We start from the raw sequence: 5,159 nt of genomic DNA, 5'->3' as shown, positions 1-5,159 counted from the left end.
TCTGGGCATGCTGGAAGTTGTAGTTTTGCAACATCTGGAGGTCCACAGTTTGGAGATCACTGTGCAGTGGTCAAAAAACTGTAGCTCTCCAGATGTTGCAAAACTGCAATTCCCAGCATGCCCAGAAAGCAAACAGCTGTCTCGGCATGCTGGGAATTGTAGTTGGGTATCTCAAGCTGTTGCATAACTACATCTCCCAGCATGCCCTTCGGTGATTAGTACATGCTGGGAGTTGTAGTTTTGCAACAGCTGGAGGCACACTGGTTGGAAAATACTGAGTTAGGTAACATAACCTAACTGAAGGTTTTCCAACCAGTGTGCCTCCAGCTGTTGCAAAAGTACAACTCCCAGCATGCACGGTCTGTCAGTACATGCTGGGAGTTGTAGTTTTGAAACAGCTGGAGGTTTGCCCCCCATGTGAATGTACAGGGTACATTCACACGGACAGGTTTACAGTAAATTTCCTACTTAAAAGTTTTCCCCGCAGCGCAAACTCCTAGCGGGAAATTAACCGTAACACGCCAGTGTGAATTTACCCTAAAAACACTACACTACACTAACACATAATAAAGGGTAAAACACTGCATATACACCCCCTTACACTGTCCCCCCCCCCCCCCCCCCCCCAATAAAAAATTAAAAACGTCTTGTACGGCAGGGTTTCCAAAATGGAGCCTCCAGCTGTTGCAAAACAACAGCTCCCAGCATTTCTGGACAGCCACTGACTGTCCAGGCATGCTGGAAGTTTAGCAAAAGCTGGAGGCACCCTGTTTAGGAATCACTGGCGTAGAATACCCCTATGTCCACCTCTGTGCAATCCCTAATTTAGTCCTCAAATGCGCATGGCGCTCTCTCACTTCGGAGCCCTGTCGTATTTCAAGGAAACAGTTTAGGGCCACATATGGGGTATCTCCGTACTCGGGAGAAATTGCACTACAAATTTTTGGGGTCTTTTTTTCCCTTTACCGCTTGTGAAAAGGAAAAGTTGGGGGCTACACCAGCCTGTTAGTGTAAAAAAATAAAAATGTTTACACTAACATGCTTGTATTGCCCCATACTTTTTATTTCCACAAGCGGTAAAAGGAAAAAAAGACCCCCAAAATTTGTAATGCAATTTCTCCTGAGTAAGGAAATACCCCATATGTGAGCGTAAAATGCTCTGCGGGCTCACAACAAGGCTCAGGAATGAGAGCGCACCATGTACATTTGAGGCCTAAATTGGTGATTTGCACAGGGGTGGCTGATTGTACAGCGGTTCTGACAAACGCAAAAAAAATAAAAATACCCATATGTGACCCCATTTTGGAAACTACACCCCTCACCGAACGTGACAAGGGGTATAATGAGCCTGAACACCCCACAGGTGTTTGATGAATTTTCATTAAAGTTGGAAGGGAAAATGAAAAAAAAAATTTTTTTTCACTAAAATGCTGGTGTTACCCTAAATTTTTCATTTTCACAAGGGTAAATAGGAAAAAAGCTTCCCCCAAATTTGTAACCCCATCTCTTCTGAGTAAGAACATACCCCATATGTGAATTTAAAGTGCTCTGCGGTCGAACTACAATGCTCCGAAGAGAAGGAGCGCCATTGGGATTTTGTAGAGAAAATTTGTCCGGAATTGAAGGCCACATGTGTTTACAAAGCCCCCATAGTGCCAGAACAATGGACCCCTCGACACATGTGACCCCATTTTGGAAACTACACCCGCCACATAATGTAATAAGGGGTACATTGAGAATTTACCCCCACAGGTGTCTGACAGATTTTTGGAACAGTGGTCCGTAAAAATGAAAAAATAAATTTTTCATTTGCACAGCCCACTGTTCCAAAGATCTGTGGGGTGTAAATACTCACTGCACCCCTTATTAAATTCTGTGAGGGGTGTAGTTTCCAAAATGGGGTCACATGTGGGGGGGTCCACTGTTCTGGTACCACGGGGGGCTTTGTAAACGCACATGGCCCTGACCATTCCAAACTAATTCTCTTTCCAAAAGCTCAATGGCGCTCCTCCTCTTCTGAGCATTGTAGTTCGCCAGAACTTTCACAGAAAGAAAGCCGTTCACTGCGGCATCTTGGTCATTAGATCGGTCAGCCTGGTCCCAACCGGAGTGGTTGTGGTGCAAAACTGTGCAGCTAGGAAAAAACCGCCAGTAAGTGCCGGCTGCATTCACCAGCACAGAAAGCCATATATGCCAGCGGAAAGCCGCCACATAAATGCTGCACGTGCTGTATGCCGCAACTATGCAAATATATCTAGCACAGCCTGCAGCCTGTTCACACCTATTGTGAAAACATTCATTTCAGCTGGGATTACACTTGGCGTGTTTGTCATAAAAAACACCATGCTCGCTGCGGGCACATGTTAGGTTGGAATCAATAGGGTAATATGAAACACCAGACACTAATGGGGGTTTCTTCATCCTTTTATGGTGTTTTTAGGCTATCAAATCTGTGGGATGCCGAGAGCATGTTTTTTTTTTTTGGGGGGGGGGGGGGGGGTATTTTCTCACAATTTTTTTTTTTAGAAATCCTTCAGTCAAATGATGAAAGAATCACATGACTTGTAAAGAGAAAAGCCAGAGGGAAAAAAAACACTAAAGAAAAAACACTTCCCATAATAATAATAATGATGATGATGATGATAATAATAATACACATTGGGACAGATGTATGAAAACCTGTGCAGAGGTCAAGTGGACCAGTTGCCCATAGCAACCAATCAGATCACTTCTTTCACTTTTCAGAGGCCTTTTTTAAAAAGAAAGAAACTACCTGATTGGTTGCTATGGGCAACTGGTCCACTTTCCCTCTTCCCTGGTTTTGATAAATCTCTAAGACAACCCCTCCCCCCCCCCCCCCCCCCCCCCCAGTGCTTTTAGCAAAAATAACACAAAGATAGCTGAGAAAAGAAATGAGGGGGAAGATTTTGATGTTTGTTTTTTTTTGCATAAAAAAAACAAAACATCAAACAAGAATTGTGTTTGTTCCTAGGCTTAGGCTGTGATTAAAAACAACATATAAATGGTGTTTTTCAAAGCCCACCTTGCTTTATTTCTGGTGCTTTTTCCCCCCTTTCGACAGACGTCTGTCCAGCTATTGCAAAGCTACAACTCCCAGCATGCCCTGACAGCCGAAGGCTGAGAGTTGTAGTTTTGCAACAGGTGGGCAGCCACAAGGGATCGGTTTTGCAGTATGTCAATCTAGGGCCATGGTGTCTGATCTGGAACTGGCAGCAGGAGCCACGACCACTTTAAATCAATGGCTGCTGGGACGTATGACTAGTGACATCCTTCGCTCCAGACCGCAACGTCAGGGACGTCACTCGTCAGACGTCCCGGCGGCCAGCGCTGCTCATTGAGCCTACCGGAGTAGCATTGATCTATGTAAGAAACCTATGGGCCCAGGCTGTTGGGGCCACCAAATGATATTACATATACAGAATGTCTGGTTAGGAGAAACAAATATAACGCACCCACAGGGAGTGGCGCCATTTTAATAAAATTTGTCAAAAACCTTAGATAACAGTCATACAGAATATATTAGAAAGCTTTTTTGATTTTCAGCCAATCAGAGAGCAGCACTACTGAAATAGAACTCCCAGGAGGTAACAGTGTGTCACACATGTGATGTCATAACCATTGTCCACCAAAGAGCAGCACTGAGCAGAAATAACACTGCTCCTGTTCATTCTCCATCAGTGAGGGGCCGGTGCTGGACACTGTGTAGGGACGCGGGAATGCAAAGTCATACACATGACTGTGACTGGTAAGTGTTACATTGTTGTGTCCAAAAGGTCTTTAGTGCAGTTCCATGTGTATTTCTATGATAAACATGTAAATAATCTATCTTTTTTTTCTTATCTTAGATGCACTATCTCCAGGACATGGAGTAGCATTTCCGGACCTACAGCAAGACGTTGGATGAAGGCATAGCCCCAGAAATAACACTGGTCCTGTTCATCAGTGAGGGGCCGGTGCTGGACACTGTGTAGGGACACGGGAATGCAAAGTCATGCACATGACTGTGACTGGTAAGTGTTACATTGTTTTGTCCAAAAGGTCTTTATTGCAGTTCCATGTGTATTTCTATGATAAACATGTAAATAATCTATCTTTTTTGTCCCCTATCTTAGATGCACTATTTCCAGGACATGGAGTAGCATTTCGGGACCTACAGCAAGACGTTGGATGAAGGCACAGGCCTAGGAATCATGCACATACACAGAAACATTTGCCCAAATTCTAGAGGTAACCTCCTTTAGTATGCCCAGAGGAAGGGCCATACAGTAGCCATGGATTCCCTACAGGTTTCCTCCCCTCTGGAGGTTTTTCCTGTCCTGAGTATTAGTTACTGTACGCTCTTTGTGAGTGATGGGAGGTTACAAAAAATCCCCTACACAAACATTTTAATAAATAATAAATAAAGTTCCCCTTTTTTTAAACTGTTCTTTGACTTGTTCGACTCATTTATTTATTTCTGTGTGTGAAAATAGAGTTAGCAAAACATGGATGACCAAAGCTGCTCTCCTGCACGATCTGCATAATGTGGTGCAGAGAGAGGCAACTGGTGCTGGGTGGTGCAGTTTATGAGGCAAACGTAGAACACCCAGCAAGTTCCATGCACAAGCCTTTTTCTGATGAATGGGACTCATGCAGGGAACTTGCTAGGGGTCATACGGTTGCAAAGGATCAACTTTTGGGTACATGAACTGTCCCTTAAAGGGGTATAGATATCTTATCCCCTATGTAAAGGATAGGGGATAAGATGTCTGATCAATGGGATCCTGCTGCTGGGACCCCAGCAATCTCCATGCAGCAACCAAAATTCTAAATATTATGTTTAGCTCACTGGTTCCTGTGGTGGGATTCGTGACATCATGCCACACCTTCTTGTGACATCACACCACCTCCCATAGACATAAATGGAAAGGGTGTGGCGTGAGGTCACGACCCGCACCACGAGAACCCAGAGTTCTAAATATATTATTTGGAACGCCGGGTGCTGCATGAAGATTGCGGGGGTCCCAGTGATCAGTCATCTTTTGTCCTATCCTTAAGGTAGGGGATAAGATATCTAGGGGCGGAGTACCACTTTAAGGAATTAGAGAGTGTAGGCATGCCTTACAAGCAGGTAGAAAAAGAACAGCTGGGAGAAATGA

At 44.4% G+C, this 5,159-nt stretch overlaps 1 long non-coding RNA gene across 1 annotated transcript; it reads left to right on the top strand.

Moving 5' to 3' along the window:
• Positions 1 to 2,092: 2,092 nt before the first annotated feature.
• LOC130368226 (uncharacterized) lies at positions 2,093 to 4,420 on the top strand. The gene is made up of 5 exons (XR_008892380.1): positions 2,093 to 2,151; positions 3,565 to 3,605; positions 3,700 to 3,766; positions 3,867 to 4,031; positions 4,134 to 4,420. It is a non-coding gene; the product is annotated as an uncharacterized LOC130368226 (long non-coding RNA).
• The last annotated feature ends 739 nt before the right edge of the window (positions 4,421 to 5,159 follow it).

This window comes from Hyla sarda, chromosome 4 (assembly GCF_029499605.1).
Source record: "Hyla sarda isolate aHylSar1 chromosome 4, aHylSar1.hap1, whole genome shotgun sequence".
Taxonomy (NCBI): Eukaryota; Metazoa; Chordata; class Amphibia; order Anura; family Hylidae; genus Hyla; species Hyla sarda.
This window is presented reverse-complemented; position numbering and strand designations above follow the sequence as displayed.